Source organism: Amblyraja radiata, chromosome 32 (genome assembly GCF_010909765.2).
Source record: "Amblyraja radiata isolate CabotCenter1 chromosome 32, sAmbRad1.1.pri, whole genome shotgun sequence".
NCBI classification, from domain to species: Eukaryota; Metazoa; Chordata; class Chondrichthyes; order Rajiformes; family Rajidae; genus Amblyraja; species Amblyraja radiata.
In genome coordinates, this window is record NC_045987.1 from 2,724,615 (window position 1) to 2,742,477 (window position 17,863).

Here is a 17,863-nt window from a genome sequence, read left to right on the forward strand (position 1 = left end):
CTGTGAAGGGCAAGAGACTCAGCATACAGTAGCGTGCTTGAACCTAGGTGTCAAGCAGGTTAATTTAATTTGACACCATCTGGCTCTTACAGTACGGACTGAATCCCCAGCTGAACACAGGCAGCGAGGTTTACAAGCTGCTGTCTAGGGGGCAGGAAAGCAAGAGAGCTAATAGAGTTTTACCGAATGTTATAAAATATTAAATGCCGTAGATGGAGTAACTCACATACATTACTTGAAAGGGAAGCTATGCAGAGGGCCTGTGTGGCCAATGTCGAACTTAAAAGCTTGTGAGCTGCAAAAATGTAATGCAACAACTTGGGATTTGCTCTCTGGAGGAGAAGGTTTGATTGCGAAGAATTCAAGGAGATGTATTTGCAAGTTGAAATCAAACAGATTCTCCGCTATTTGCAGAGTTTTAAAGGCCTGTCCCACTTGGCGATTTATTTCGACAACTGCCGGCGTCATATCAGTGTCGTCAAAAGATTTTGAACATTTCAAAATCCAGTGGCGACAAAACAATTGGTGCGACACTTGAAAAAACACCGCGCATCATACGTCATCACGCCGCGTCATGCCACTAATTATTCGGTGACCTTATAGGTCAGTCAATTATGCCGGCAGTCGCCGAAAAAATTGCCAAGTGGGACAGGCCCTTTAGTTTAGTTTATTGACATGTGTACAGTGAAAAGCTTTTGATTCGTGCGATCCAGTCAGTGGAAAGACAGTACATGATTAGAATTGAGCCATTTACAGTGTACAGATACATGATAATGGATTACCCTTTAGTGCAAGGTAAAGCCAGCAAAGTCCGATCAAGGATAGTCCGAGGGTCACCAAAGAGGTAGATAGTCGATCAGCACTGCTCTCTGGTTGTGGGAGGATGGTTCAGTTGCCTGATAACAGCTGGGAAGAACAGTTGCAAGAATAACACGGTGGCACAGCGGTAGAGTTGCAGCCTCACAGCACCAGAGACCAGGGTTCGATCCCGACTACGGGTGCTGTCTGTTAACCCCCGTGACCAGGGTGGGTTTTTCCCCGAGATCTCCGGTTTCTGCCCACACTCCAAAGACGTACAGGTTTGTAGGTTAATTGGCTTGCTTAATGTAAAAATTGTCCCGGTGTGTGTAGGATAGTGTTAATGTGTGGGGATCGGTGGTCGGCGCGGAATCGGTGGGCCGAAGGGCCTGTTTCCGCGCTGTATCTCTAAACTAAACTAAATTAACAAGAGCTCAAGATTCAATCTGAAGACAATTCAGACAACATTTTATTCATACATGCTAGAAATGCTAATGTGTGCACTGGAATGAGAATGATTAGTTCATCCAAAAATAGATTCATTGCTTCAACGAAAACAATTCTAGATTGTTAACTGTTATAAAGAACGCAGCGGATAACTGGATAGACAAATTGCCTTCTCCTGTCTGAAATTTCTTGCAATCTTCTCAGTAATGGATGGTTGTACAGCTGTGATTAGTGGTTCAAAGTCGGGATCCCACGCAGTGGAGAGAGAGAGAGAGAGAGCAACCATTAGTCTATTTACGAGGATGTTGCCTGGACTCGAGGGTCTGAGCTGTAGGGAGAGGTTGAGCAGGCTGGGACTCTGTGGTCATGTTCTTTGAGCTCCCTTGTCCCCAAAATGTGTTGCTTGTAATGGATATATATATGGATGTATTCTTTTTAAAAAATATATATTTTTATTAGAAGTACGGTAAGTTACAATAATACACAACACATATGTCTTAATACATTTTTTGTACCGCTTCATTTTTTGAGCTTTAAGAAAAAGATAGAAGTAAAGGAAGTAAAGAAAGTACGCAAGAGTCGTGAAGGTGCAGGAGAGTGTTGAGAAAAGAAAGCCCCTTAGAAAAGAAGTTAGAGAAGGAAGTAAAGAAAGAAAGTAGACCCTAGAAAAGAAGGAAAAAGAAAGGAGAAACAATCGCTCTATTATAACATTAAACTCCGCAGAAAGGGAACTACCAACCAAGTCTGTTTTTGTTGCCAGATCCTGGCACTATTCATTTATTTATTTATTTATTTATTTTTAAAATTACTATTGCACCTCATGCTTGTAATAGTTCCAAAAACGTACACCACGTCTTTTGGAATTGGTCTGCTTTACCTGCTAAGAGGAATCTCATCTCTTCCAGATGTAAGTGCTTCAAACATATTTGATATCCACATTTTTATTGTTGGTGTGGGCGCATTTTTCCAGAATTTAAGTATGAGCTTTTTTCCCATTATTAGCCCGTAATTGAGTAAGTTCTTCTGAAACACGTTTAGTTCAGGGTTACCTTCCGATATTCCAAAAATGATCCATTCTGGTTTTGGTACCAGTTTTATTTTAATTAATTTTGTAAAGATGTCAAATATTTCATTCCAGAATTTTTTGTATTTTTGTACAAAAAACGAAAGAATGCGCTATGGTAGCTTCTTGACACAGACATTTATCACAGATGGGTGAGACATTAGGGAAGAGTTTATTTAATTTAGTTTTTGAATAATATAGTCTATGTAATGTTTTGAATTGAATGAGAGTATGTCGTACGTTGATCGAACATTTATGCACCTGTAGTAAGTGATTATCCCAGCTCTCTTTTGAAATTTTTATAGCTAATTCTTGTTCCCAGTCTCTTCTAATTCCATCAGTTGTGGGTATTTCTATGTTTAAGATGATGTTATATAAGTACGATATTAGATTAGCTGATTCCGCCTTTGTCTTCATTGCTTCATCCAGTAAGTCTGTAGGCATATTATGATAGTCTTTTGTATATTTTTTCAGATAATCATGAATTTGAAGATATTTAAAATATTGATTATTTTTCAAATTATATTTCAGTTGTAGTTGTTGAAATGATAGTAATTTCCCCAATTCATACAGATCTCCGAGCGTTTTGATTCCCATTCTTTCCCATTGTATCAATGATTTGTCTATAATTGATGGTTTAAACGATGGATTGTTAACTATTGGTATTAAAAGAGATAGGTTTCTTAATTTTAGGTTCTGTTTTATTTGTTTCCATGTTCTAATTGTGCTATGTATAATTGGATTTTTATTATAATTTTTGTTATTCAAATATATTGGTGAGAGGAGAGTCGCTCCTGTATTACACGGAGAGCAGTCCTCTCTTTCCATTACAATCCAGTCCACCGGCTGGGCAGAATTGTCCAGCAGGTGAATCATATTTTTAATATTTACTGCCCAATTATAGCACATAAAATTAGGGAGCGCTAGACCACCCAGCTCTTTTCGTTTATTAAGGTGTGCTCTTTGTATTCTATGGGATTTATAATCCCATATAAAATTTGTAATGTCTGAGAATGATTAGTTCATCCAAAAATAGATTCATTGCTTCAACGAAAACAATTCTAGATTGTTAACTGTTATAAAGAACGCAGCGGATAACTGGATAGACAAATTGCCTTCTCCTGTCTGAAATTTCTTGCAATCTTCTCAGTAATGGATGGTTGTACAGCTGTGATTAGTGGTTCAAAGTCGGGATCCCACGCAGTGGAGAGAGAGAGAGAGAGCAACCATTAGTCTATTTACGAGGATGTTGCCTGGACTCGAGGGTCTGAGCTGTAGGGAGAGGTTGAGCAGGCTGGGACTCTGTGGTCACGTTCTTTGAGCTCTCTTGTCCCCAAAATGTGTTGCTTGTAATGGATATACATATGGATGTATTCAAGAGAGAATTCAATCAATCAACCTTTATTGTCATCTTGCAAAGCAACAATTGTACAGTGCAAAATGAGAAGACGTTTCCCAGGGAATACCGGAGCATCGCACATGAAACTTAAACATTTCACACATAATAACAGTAAAAAATTTGAGATGTATTCAAGAAAGAGTTAGACACAGCTCTTCGGGCTAACAGAATCAATTATATACTAATAATCAGGTAACTTTAGCTCTCTATATTAAGCAGCGAAGGTGTACATCAGGAATCCAGGAGGATAGGTGCAAGATGCATTGAGCTGTTGTAAATGAAAGGGTTTAGCAATCTTGCTTCTTGACAAGTTGTAGAGTCATCGAGTCGTACAGCGTGGAAACAGACCCTTCGCCCAACGCCCATTCTTGCTATTGAGGGAGTGCAGCGTAGGTTCACCAGGTTAATTCCCCGGGATGGTGGGACTGACGTATGATGAAAGAATGGGTCGACTGGGCTTGTATTCACTGGAATTTAGAAGGATGAGAGGGTAGATCTGATAGAAACGTAAAATTCTTAAAGGATTGGACAGGCTAGATGCGGGAACAATGTTCCCGATGTTGGGGGAGTCCAGAACCGGGGGTCACACAGTTTAAGAATAAGGGGTAGGCCAATTTGGACTGAGATGAGGAAAAGCTTTTTCACCCAGAGAGTGAAATCTGTGGAATTCTCCACCACAGAAGGCAGTGGAGGCCAATTCACTGGATGTTTTCAAGAAAGTTAGATAGAGCTTTTAGAGCTAACGGAATCAAGGGATATAGGGAAAAAGCGGAAATGGGATACTGAGTTGGATGATCAGCCATGATCATATTGAATGGCAGTGCTGGCTCGAAGGGCCGAATGGCCTACTCCTGCACCTATTGTCTATGTTTCTATGTTTAACCTATTAGGTGGTCCAGAGGAAATCTTAATATTCTTGCAAATCCCTTACTTTGATTCTAACTTGGCAAAATGAAGTATATATATATACATATTTGGCAAGCATTGATCTTTTCCTTGTCGGAAAGGGTGCAGAGAAGATTTACGAGGATGTTCCCGGGACTCGAGGGTCTGAGCTGTAGGGTTGAGCAGGCTAGGACTCTATTCCTTGGGGCGCAGGAGGATGAAGGGTGATCTTATAGTGGTGTACAAAATCATGAGAGGAACAGTCTCTTACGCAGAGATGGTGAATCAATGACTAGAGGACATAGGTTTAAGGTGAAGGGGAAAAGATTTAATAGGAATCTGAGCGGCAGCTTTTTCACACAAAGGCTAGTGGGTGTTATGTTCTCCCCATGACCTGTGTGGGTTTTCCTCTTGTGCTCCGGTTTCCTCCCACACTCCAAAGACATACAGGTTTCTCACTTTATTAGCTTCGGTAAAGATTGTAAAGTGTCCCCAGTGTGTGTAGGATAGTGCTAGTATATGGGTATCACTGGTCGGCACGGACATAGTGGGCCGAAGGGCCAGTTTCCATGTTGTATCTCTTAAAAAAACAAACTAGTCAGATGGATTAGAGGGTGGTGAATCTGTGGAATTCATTGCCACAGAAGGCTGTGGAGGCCAAGTCAATGGGCATTTTAAAGGCGGAGATTGACAGATTCTTGAATAGTGCGGGTGTCAGCGGTTATGGGGTTTAGGCAGGACAATGGGGTTAGGGGGGGGGGGGGAGAGATAGATTAACCATGATTGAATGGCGGAGTAAACTTGATGGGCCGAATGGCCTAATTCTGCTCCTGTCACTTAAGAACAAATATCCATCTGCCTTTGCACAGAGAAATAGTGAAAAACAGGAGCATTTGAATAACATTTTGAACTGGCTAGAACTAGGCAGCACGGTGGCGCAGCGGTAGAGTTGCTGCCTTACAGCCCTTGCAGGGATGGAGACCCGGGTTCGATCCTGACTACGGGCGCTGTCTGTATGTTCTCCCCGTGACCGTGTGGGTTTTGTCCGAAATCTTTGCTTTCCCCCACACACACCAGAGGCATACAGGTATGTAGGTTATTTGGCTTGGCAAATTGTGTGTTGGGTAGTGTTAATGTGCGGGGATCGCTGGTCGGCGCGGACCCGGTGGGCCGAAGGGCCTGTTTCCGCGCTGTATCTTTAAACTAAATTAAACTAGACTGCTATTGACAAAAGCAATGATAGAAATTCATGGTTTACTGGAAGAACCTCCCTCCCACCTTCTCATGGGCAATTGGAGTTTTCAGCATCACTGGTGATATCAGAAATTAATGATTTTTAAATTAGATCTATCTCTGTTTCGCTGCTTTGACGGATTGAATGAATGCTAAATATTTCATGACCTTATTTAAAGACTAGGGGTGAGAAGTTCTGTAGTGAATGTGTGCTTGAGTTACACGTCAGGCAATGGGATAAAGATGCAGAAGTGAGTGTTGCGGCCAGTGTTGACCGCTGCCCAGTGATGGATGGACAAGGGTAACGTAAAAAAAGTCAGCTCAGCACACGCACACGCACACGCACACACACGCACACGCACACGCACATACATGCGCACACACACACGCACACACATGCACATACATGCGCACACTCACACACACACTCGCACACACATACACGCACACACACGCACGCACACACATACACACGCAGACATGCGCGCGCACACACATACACACACACACATACATGCACACACACGCACGCATACACATACACACGCAGACATGCGCGCGCACACACATACACACGCACACACACATGCACGCGCACACATGCACACGCACACACACACATACATACACACACACACACATGCGCGCGCACACACATACACATGCACACATACACACGCACACATACGCACGCACACACACACTCACGCACGCACGCACGCATGCACATACATGCACACGCACGCACACGCACGCATACAGAAGCCCCAAAGCCAAAAATGATCCATTTAGTCACTCCAGCTTTTCGTGTCCAGCTTCGGTGTAAACCAGCATCTGTAGTTTCTTCCTACACAATGAAGCAATCTACATTTACATTACATCTTTAGTCAGAGGGTAGTTAATCTGTGGAACTCATTGCCACAGAAGGTTGTGGAGGCCAAGACAATTGATATTTTTAAGGCAGAGACAGACAGATTCTTGAGTAGAACGGGTGTCAAGGGTTATGGGGAGAAGGCAGGAGAATGGGATTGGGTTGGCAGAGATCAGCCACGATTGAATGGTGTAGTGGACTAAATGGGCCGAATGGCCTAATTCTACTCCCATAAGTTGTCATTTCCTTGATTATCATCTGTAGACAAAAATGCTGGAGAAACTCCGCGACGTTTCGGGCCGCTTCATCCGATTCATCATCCGCTTGGTTCTGTCGTTTTTGCACCTTGCCTTTCCATATCTCCAGTTTCCCTCTCCCCTCGCTCTCAGACCCGAACCATCACCAGTTCCTTCTCTCCAGAGATGCCGCCTGTCCCGCTGAGCTACTGTTTACGGCGGCACGGTGGCGCAGCGGTAGAGTTGCTGCCTTGCGGCGCTGGTGACCTGGGTTCGATCCTGACCAGGGGGGGCTGGCTGTACAGAGTTTGTATGTTCTCCCCGTGACCGCGTGGATTTTCGGTTTCCTCCAGCATTTTGTGTCGATCCTCTCACTTGGCGCTGTTTATTTGGTAAACTGGTCGTCAGTGCACGACTCGGTGTATTTTTAGACATTGCAGTAGAGGGATTCACTGCAAATTTGCATGTACGATGACACTGATTGAACTTGCAAAAAAACAATGAAGAATTAGGTTTTGTCAGCACCACATAATTCTGCCATTAAAATGTCAAGTGACTGACTTATTGCCAAAAGGGACAGTTTTAATCCTCCCACACAGCAGACAGTCGGCTGCCAGTTGTCTGGCCTCCAGGGAACCTACTGCACGCTGTCCATTTGGGACAGAGACCAACTTGCCCACACTGATCATTCTATCCTGGGCCTCCTCCACTGTCAGAGTGAGGCCCAGCGCAAATTGGAGGACCTGCATCTCATATTTCGCTTGGGCCAAATGAACCTACAATCTCTGCACAGACAGCACCCTAAAGGGCCTGTCCCACTGTACGAGGTAATTTCAGAGCTCTCCCGACTTAAAAAAAAATCAAACTCGTGGTAAGTGCGTAGAATGTACGTAACGGCTACGCTGGAGCTCGTGGATGTCTCGTAGCGGCTCGTAACGCTAACGGCAGGTACTCGGGGGAAACGCAGAAGCTCGTGAATTTTTTTAAGCACAGTGAAAAATGTCCACGAGAGCCCCGAGTGCCTACGAGCGGCTATTACCGTAATTCTCCACGTTCGAATCAGGGGAAACTCGGGAGAACTCTTGAATTACCTCGTACAGTGGGACAGGCCCTTAAGCCAGGATTGAACCAGAGTCCCTGGAGCTGTAAAGCCCCTGTCTCACTGTACGAGGTAATTCAAGAGTTCTCCCGAGTTTTCCCCTGATTCGAACTCAGAGAATGTCTCGTAGCGGCTCGTACGAGTAAAAAGTAAGGATCTTTTTCATCACGAGTATTTTATTTACTCGTGGACATTTTTTACATGGATGATAAAACGTCACGAGTTTACTGGATGTCCCGAGTGCCTACGGTTAGCATTACGAGCCGCTACGAGGCATCCACGAACTCCGACGGACCCGCTACGGACATTCTCCGAGTTTGAAAAAGGGAAACGAGAGATATACAGGCGGTGATGTAGAACGATGTGGATCAAATGTATGAAAGATATGCAATGATGATAAAGGAAACGGTTCTTTGTGGGCTGAAGGGCCTGTTCCCGTGCTGTCTGCCTCTGTAAATATGAAACAAAGGCTTGGTGAAACATTTGATCTTTAAGGAGCATTTTGAAGAAGCAGAGACAGAGGGATATCGGGCTTAACTGAGTTTACCTGGATCGGAGGTGCCGCAGGACTTCCAGCACGTTGCAACTTTGGACTTTTTGCAGTTTGTTTTCTTTTTCTAAACAGTGCCAACGTCTGTGCATTTATGTGCACACATCACAATAAAGAACCAATAAGGCGTTTGCTTTATTCCCGACTATAAAGGCGACACGGTGGCGCAGCGGTAGAGTTTGCCGTCTCGCAGCTCCAGAGATCCAGGTTCGATCCTGACCACGGGTGCTGTCTGTACGGAGTTTGTACGTTCTCACTATGACTATGTGGGTTTTCTCCGGGTGCTCTGGTTTCCTCCCACTATCAAAAGATGTACAGGTTTGTAGGTTAGACAAAAGTCCTGGAGAAACTCAGCGGGTGCAGCAGCATCTATGGAGCGAAGGAAATAGGCAACGTTTCTGGCCGAAACCCTTCTTCAGTCTGAAGAAAGGTTTCGGCCCGAAACGTTGCCTATTTCCTTCGCTCCATAGATGCTGAGTTTCTCCAGCACTTTTTGATTTTCCAGCATCTGCAGTTCCTTCTTAAACGGGTTTGTAGGTTGGACTATGCTGGGCTTTACCTTGCACTAAACGTTATTCCCTCATCATGTATCTGTACACTGTAAACGGCTCGATTGTAATCATGTATCGTCTTTCCGCTGACTGGTTAGCACGCAACAAAAGCTTTTCACTGTACCTCGGTACACGTGACAATAAACTAAACTGAATTGAAACTGATTGTAAATTGTCCCAAGTGTGTTGGATGGTAAAGGGATCGCTGGTTGGCACGGACTTGGTGGGCTGAAGGGCCTGTTTCTGCACTGTATTTCTATAACAAAAACAATTGAGACGCCAGCGATAAAAATCGGCAAGGCCACAAATGGAAGAACACAGAGTGAAAGAGAAGCTCAGAGAACTAGAGCGACTGTGAAAGGGGATACACACTTGAGAATATAAAAGAGAAATGGCATGTTGTGACCGAGGGAAACAAAGATAAAAGATGCAGCGCTGTAACGAAACCGACCTCCGTTCTTCCTTCAGTTTGAGTTAATATCAGGCTGCGAAAGAAATTTAATATTTCACAGTGGACTGGAGCAGATGGATACCAGAACAACTGAATCACCTTTTGGACAGTTTGCCAAAATAAAAACCAGTGTTTACCTGGCAATTAAACGTCAAGATCTGTGTGGCCCGGCACTTCGGAGGAGTTTTTGCTGAGCGATGCTCAGATAACCACGTCATGTCAGACGATATAGGGGTTGACACTAATGGAATTCGGAAGGATTTAGGTGCATTAGATGATGAGGAATGTCAAGCTGACATCTCTGTTTAAATAATTCCGCGGCTTCAAGATTTTCTGTAATTCTATTTCATTAGCACTGCCGCTCAAACTGCACCAGCGATATCTGATTAGTCAACGATGGATTTTGATTTCAAGGATTACGCCAACCAATGTGGGCGGCACGGTGGCGCGACGGTAGAGTTGCTGCCTTGCAGCGCTTGCAGCGCCAGAGACCCGGGTTCGATCCCAAATACGGGTGCTTGTCTGTGTAGAGTTTGTACGTTCTCCCCGTGACCTGCGTAGGTTTTCTCTGAGATCTTCAATGTTCTCCCACACTCCAAAGACGTACAGGTTTGTTTTGGTGTGTGTGTGTAAATTGTCCCTAGTGTGTAGGGTAGTGTTAATGTGCGGGGATTGTTAGTCGGTGCGGACTCGGTGGGCCGAAGGACCTATTTCCGCGTTGCATCTCTAAACCAGACTAAACTAAAGATGTCAAGCTGACATCTCTGTTTAAGTCATTCCGTGGCTTCAAGATTTTCTGTAATTCCATTTTATTAGCACCACCACTCAACTTGCACCAGCGATAGCTGATTTATCCAATGATGGATTTTGATTTGCAGGATTACTGTACATCAACCAGCTTCTGGTACATGAAAGCCCTCGTGTAACATCATTTAGCCAGACTGATAAACTTAGCTGCCAAGATTTGTAGCTTAGTTTAGAGATAGAAACATAGAAATATAGAAAATAGGTGCAGGAGTAGGCCATTCGGCCCTTGGAGCCTGCACCGCCATTCAATATGATCATGGCTGATCATCCAACTCAGTATCCTGTACCTGCCTTCTCTCCATACCCCCTGATCCCTTTAGCCACAAGGGCCACATCTAACTCCCTCTTAAATATAGCCAATGAACTGTGGCCTCACCTACCTTCTGTGGCAGAGAATTCCACAGATTCACCACTCTCAGTGTGAAAAATGTTTTCCTCATCTCGGCCCTAAAAGATTTCCCCCTTATCCTTAAACTGTGACCTCTTGTTCTGGACTTCCCCAACATCGGGAACAATCTTCCTGCATCTAGCCTGTCCAACCCCTTAATGTGGAAACATGCCCTACAGCCCATCGAGTCCGCACCGACCAGCGATCCCTGCACATTAACACTATCATACACACACACACACACACACACACACACACACACTAGGGACAATTTAGATTTATACCAAGCGAAATAACCTACAAACCTGTACGTCTTTGGAGTGTGGGAGGAAACCGAAGGTCTCGGAGAAAACCCACGTGGGTCACGGGGAGAACGTACAAACTCCGTACAGGGAGCGCCCGTGGTCAGGATTGAACCTGGATCTCCAGCGCTGTGAGGCAGCAAAAATCTACCGCTGCGCCACCGTACCACACCTTCTTTCGCATCTCTTTCTTAATATATAGCTTTGCAACAAATTGTATTTGATAAACATCCTTTGAGATGCCTTGGGATGTTTTACTGTAAAGGTTGTCATATAATCAAAATACGTTGTTTATTAAATATTAAACCATCACCCCCCTGGTGAATTTAGTGGCATTCAATCATTTTTAAATTGGTTGCCAAGGAAATTGGAGACAGGCACAAAATGCTGGAGTAACTCAGCGGGAACAGGCAGCATCTCTGGAGAGAAGGAATGGGTGACGTTTCGGCTCGGAGACCCTTCTTCAGACTGAGAGTCATGGGGGGGGAAAGGGGAATGAGAGATATAGAGGTACAGGACAAATGTTGGCAAGATATGCAGCAATAATCAAGGAAAGACAAAATTGCTGGAGAAACTCAGCTGGGTGCAGCAGCATCTATGGAGCGAAGGAAATAGGCTACGTTTCGGGCCGAAACCCAAAGGAAATAGGTAACGTTTCGGGCCGAAACCCAAAGGGTTTCGGGCCGAAACGTTGCCTATTTCCTTCGCTCCATAGATGCTGCCGCACCCGCTGAGTTTCTCCAGCAATTTTGTCTACCTTCGATTTTCCAGCATCTGCAGTCCCTGCTTGAACAATAATCAAGGAAATGTAGAGCCCACAATGGTCCGTTGTTGGCTGTGCGATAGGTGATAAGGAGTTACACAGAGAGTGGAACTCAACAGGATGACAGCGAAACTAGTAGGATGACTAGGGTGGGTTAGTGCAGCGTGCAGGGATCGCTGGCCGGCACAGTCTCGGTGGGCTGAAGGGCCTGTGCTCGCGCTGCATCTCTGAAGTCTAAAGGTCTACAGTTTCACCATCACACTAAACTACCTCCCTTCCATTGACTCCATTTATACCTCACGCTGCCTCGGCAAGACCAGCAGGATAAGTAGCACCCCGGCCACTCCCTCTTCTCCCCTCTCCCATCGGGCAAAAGGCATAGAACGCACACCTCCAGATTCAGGGACAGTTTCTTCCCAGCTGTTATCAGGCAACTGAACCATCTCCGTGGATTGTCACCTTGTCGTGGTGGAGAAGCTTGTGTGGACCTGGGATCCTGAGAGCGATGCCGTCTGGGGCTATGCTCCATGTAGGGCCACCCATGGCGGTAAGGTCGAGGGGGGGAGGTCTCTGACAAAGAGCAATCCAACCAAGACCTCAACGGTGGAACAGGTGGAGGACGATGGCTGACCTTAGTGGAGCGTCACAACGGCTGGGAAGGCGGATGAAGGCTGCAGCAGAAAAGGGTCTCCGGTCGTCTTGGACTCCATGCCACTGGATCCTGACCCAGATCTGTCAAGGACCGTGTGGGGTTGTTGTCTGTGCACCAGTCTCCCCACGTTAAACAAAGTCACGCACAGGCATCCTCCATATAGGGAATAGCACCCTGGAGACACACATGGTCAGCCATGACCGAAGGGGGGCTAAGAAATATCTTACCACAACTAGAGAGCAGTGCTGACCCGCAGCCTATCTTTGATCGGACTTTGCTGCCTTTAACTTGCACTAAACGTTATTCCCTTATCATGTAAACGGCTCGATTGTAATCATGTATTGTCTTTCCGCTGACTGGTTAGCACGCAACAAAAGCTTTTCACTGTACCTCGGTACACGTGACAATAAACTAAACAGAACTGAAACTGATTGTAAATTGTCCCTTGTGTGTAGGATAGTGCTGGTGTACAGGGATCGCTGGTCGGACTTGGTGGGCTGAAGGGCCTGTTTCTGTACTGTATCTCTGAAACAGTAAACTGTTTGGGTTTCTAAGTGGGGTACTCTCAGTGTTCTCAATCATTCCTGTCATTAGAAAACTGATTCACCCTCCATCAAACTCTTGACAGTGCTTCCTTGAATCCCCGTCCTGGGGTTCGGAAGTATTTTTATTCACATTGTACATTTAATCCTGCTTACAATGGAACCCAAGCTTGCACAATTTGCATTGTTTTTCAGATGGCTGTCAATTTACTTGGCCTATTGGTTTTTATACAGATGGATGATTCCTGTGTGGGATGTCAGTAATGCTGCGTTGGGTTTTGTTCGCGGACGGTCAGCTCTTGTGATTGAAGATAGACACAAGATGCTGGAGTAACTCAGTGGGAAATGCAGCATCTCTGGAGAGAAGGAATGGGTGACGTTTCGGGTCGAGACCCTTCGTCAGACGACCCATTCCTTCTCTCCCAGAGATACTGCCTGTCCCGCTGAGTTAATCCAGCATTTTGTGTTTATCTTAGGTTTTCGGCAGCACGGTGGCGCAGCGCCAGAGACCCGGGTTCGATCCTGACCACGGGTGCTGTCTGTGCGGAGTTTGTATGTTCTCCCCGTGACCGCGTGGGTTTTCTCCGAGATCTTTAGTTTCTTCCCACGCTCCAAAGACGTGCAGGTTTGTAGGTTGATCGGTTTGGTATAAGTGTAAATTGTCCCCACTATGTGTAGGATAGTGTTAGTGTGCGGGGTTCACCGGTCGGTGCGGACTCCGTGGGCCGAAGGACCTGTTTCCGTGCTGCATCTCTGACCTAAATAACTAAAATCTGCAGGTACACAAAAAAGCTGGAGAAACTCAGCGGGTGCAGCAGCATCTATGGAGCGAAGGAAATAGGCAACGTTTCGGCCCGAAACGCTACCTATTTCCTTCGCTCCATAGATGCTGCTGCAACCGCTCAGTTTCTCCAGCTTTTTTGTGCACCTTCGATTTTCCAGCATCTGCAGTTCCTTCTTAAAAACTAAAATCTGCAGCTCCTTCCGACACGCTCTTGTAATTGAATCGTGTTTGAGCAGCTCTCTGGGTTCACTGGATCTAGCAAGGAGAAATGTCTCCAGGATATATTTAGAAACAGCAACAGATGGTAGATCAGGGGATATAATCTGTAATTGAGAGGGTCAGGTAGCTTTTATTCTGCCGTTTCGAACATCATTAGAATTCTTTGATTCATACCGCGTTTGTCAGCCTGCCTTTGTTTTATAATTTTATTTCAGTTTTAGTTTATTGTGAAAAGATTTTGTTGCGTGCTATCCAGTCAGCGGAAAGACAACACATGATTACAATCGAGCCGTCCACAGTTTACAGATGGGCAATGGAGGACCCGATGTGCGGGGAGATCGCTGTGAGGGAGGGGGAAGAGGAGGAAGAACAAAGGGGAAACTGGCACGGGGAGGGGGGAGTTGTGGAGGGTGGGGGGAGTTTATAACTTGTAAGCGCCCTTTATATAGCGACTATTCGTATACCTTGACAGGCGAAGAATTCCACTTTGACTTGTCACATGTGATAATCAAGTATTCAATTCAATTTGGATACATGATAAAGGAAGATGGACACAAAAAAGCTGGAGTAACTCAGCGGGACAGGCAGCATCTCTGGAGAGAAGGAGTGAGTGATGTTTTGGGTCGAGACCCTTCTTCAGACTGGTTAGTTATAAGGGAAACGAGAGATATAGACGATGATGTAGAGGGAAAAAGAGCAATGAATGAAAGTTATGCAAAGAAGTAACAATTATAAAGGTAACGCCTGTATCTCCCGTTGCCCTTATCCCTAACCCGTCTGAAGAAGGGTCTCGACCCGAAACATCAACCTTTCCTCCATTCTGGAGATGCTGCCTGTCCTGCTGAGTTACTCCAGCTTTTTGTGTCTATCTTCGATTTAAACCAGCATCTGCAGTTCCTTCCTACACATGATAAGGGAATAAAGTTTAGGGCAAGATAAAGCCAGTGAAGTCCCAAGGGTCTCCAATGAGGTAGTTGAACATAAATTGAAAGGGAAACACAAATATTTTCCTTCTATACTATATTGTTAAGGGCCTGTCCCACTTACGCGATCTTTACAGGCGACTGCCGGCACACGTCATAGGTCGCTGAAAGACGCTACGACTCTTTGGAGACATCTCACGACCATACAGGCCCTTTAGCCTCATCTGTGTGGTTCTGCAAAGTGTGTCGGAAGGAACTGCAGATGCGGGAAATATTGTTAAATGAGGAGCCAAACTCAATTTAAAACGCCCAGCACCCATTGCGTAATGTAAGGAATTAGAATTTTTATAGCTCAAGCCTAAAGTTCTCACCTCTATGCTTTTCCATTGTGGATAATTTGAAAAATATACAGTACTAGTAAAAAGGACCTGCATTTTGTGTAGGAAGGAACTGTAGATGCTGCGGTCCGTAGTGTGTATAGGATGGTGTTAGTGTGTGGGGATCGCTGTTCGGTGAGGACTCGATGGGCCGAAGGGCCTGTTTCCGTGCTGTATTTCTAAACTAAACTATACATCTATAATCTATGTACTGATGTAGCTCAATGGAATGTTAAAACCTTCCAGCATTACCTCATAGTTCTGGATTGCTTTCAATTTATACGGCTCATCTTTAACATTCTATTTTGGGATTCAGATCGTGACAATGGATGTCTTTACAACATCAAAGATAATGAATACTTGCAATTATTATTTCAACAACATCAGTTTAGTTTAGTTTAATGTAGAGATACAACGTGGAAACAGGCCCTTCGGCCCACCCAGTCCGCGTCGATCAGCGATCCCCACATACTAGCACTATCCCACACACACACAGGGGACAATTTACAATTTTTACACAAGCCAACTAACCTACAAACCTGCACGTCCTTGGAGTGTGGGAGGAAACCGGAGCATCCAAGGATAACCCACGCAGGTCACGGGGAGAACGTACAAACTCTGTACAGACATTGCCCGTAGTTGGGATCGAACCCGGGTCTTTGGCGCTGTGAGGCAGCAACTCTACCGCTGCGCCACCGTGCCACCCACATTCTTCAACTTAAGCGTTCTGAAAAATTGATGCAGATCTTTGGATATGAACCACGAAACCTGGCAAAAATGATCATTTTATTGGAGTGCATTGGTGTCTGTTTAGAAGTGATTTTGAATAATGTTTCCTTCAGTGAAAGGACATGATGGTAAAAGATATTGAATTTGTTTTGACAAAATAGAAGTTGACAATGGAAGTTGTCAGATCAACAATAGCATTGACCTTGGGTGACTTCCTGACAGACGATGGGTCTGTTTCTCTGCTCTGGGTCAGATTTCCATCACAACCTCATCATACCCCTTCACATTGGCCTTCACCAGTCAGAATATTGAGTACAGAAGTTGGGAGATCATGTTGCTGTTGTATCAGACGTTGGCGAGGCCGCGTTTAGAGTATTGTGTTCATTTCTGGGCACCGCGTTCGAGGAAAGATGTTGCCGGGAAGATTCCCGAGGATGTTGCCAGGAATCGAAGGTCTGAGCTGTAGGGAGAGGTTGAACATGCTGGGACCATTATTCCTTGTAGTACAAGTGGATGAGGGGTGATCTTACAGAGGTGTTCTCGTGAATGACTGGTCACTGAGGCTTTTCCCTGGTGGCATCAAAGCCACCCAACCAGTAACTGATGCTCTCCTGCCCTGGATGTCTCCCCTTGATCTTCAACTTTAGGCTGTGCTCGCCATACGCAAGAAGAAGATAGAGGTGTACTAAATCATTAGAAGAATAGTTCGGGTAGACGCACAGAGTCTCGTGCCCAGAGTAGGGGGATCAAGAACCAGAGGACATAGGTTTAATAGGATTCTGAGGGGTAACTTTTTCGCACAAAGGGTGGTGGGTGTATGCAACGAGCTGCCAGAGAAAGTAGTTGAGGCAGGGACTATCGCAATGGTTAAGAAACATTTGGACAGGTACTTGGATAGAGTTTTAGAGGGATATGAGCCAAACACAGGCAGGTGGGACGAGTGTAGTTGGTTGGTGCAGGCAAGTTGGCCAAAGAACCTGTTTCCACACAATATATGACTCAATGAGTCTATAACCACAATGATCATGAGAGTAACTGTCTCATATTTAGGCGTTTCCAACTCACTCTCAGATTATTAAATGGAGTTACCTACAGCTGACAGTCTAGTTTAAAGATACAGCGCAGAAACAATCCCTTCAGCCCATCAAAGATAGAGGCCCTTCAGCCGACCGATAGAGTCGATAGAGAACTGGTTGGCAGACAGGAAGCAAAGAGTAGGAATTAACGGATCCTTTTCAGAATGGCAGGCAGTGACTAGTGGGGTGCCGTAAGACTCGGTGCTGGGACCCCAGTTATTTACAATATATATTAACGATTTAGACGAGGGAATTAAATGTAGCATCTTCAAGTTTGCGGATGACACAAAGCTGGGTGGCAGTGTGAGCTGCGAGGTGCTAAAGAGGCTGCAGGATGACTTGGAAAGGTTGGGTGTGTGGGCAGATGCATGGTAGATGCAGTATAATCTGGCCAATGTATCTGCCTCTTCCTTGGATTTAACACTGTCCCTAATTTCCCTCGTCAGCCACGGTTCAGCCGCCTTCCCCGTTTTATTTTTTCGCCAGACCGGGATGAACAATTTTTTGTAGTTCATCCATGCGGTCTTTAAATCTTTGCCAATGCCACCTCACCGTCAACCCTCCAAGTATCATTTGCTAGTCTATCCAAGCCAATTCTCGTCTCAACCCATCAACGTCTCCTTCCTTTAAGTTCAGGACCCTCGTCTCTGAATTAACCGTGCCACTCTCCATCTGGGACTGATGACCGACTTGGGACTCTGACTGGGAACTCGGGTTC

At 45.2% G+C, this 17,863-nt stretch overlaps 1 protein-coding gene across 1 annotated transcript in view; it reads left to right on the top strand.

Annotated features, from left to right (window-relative positions):
- brinp1 (BMP/retinoic acid inducible neural specific 1) overlaps positions 1 to 17,863 on the top strand; it is a 195,358-nt gene that overhangs the window by 26,746 nt on the left and 150,749 nt on the right. The window lies entirely within an intron of this gene.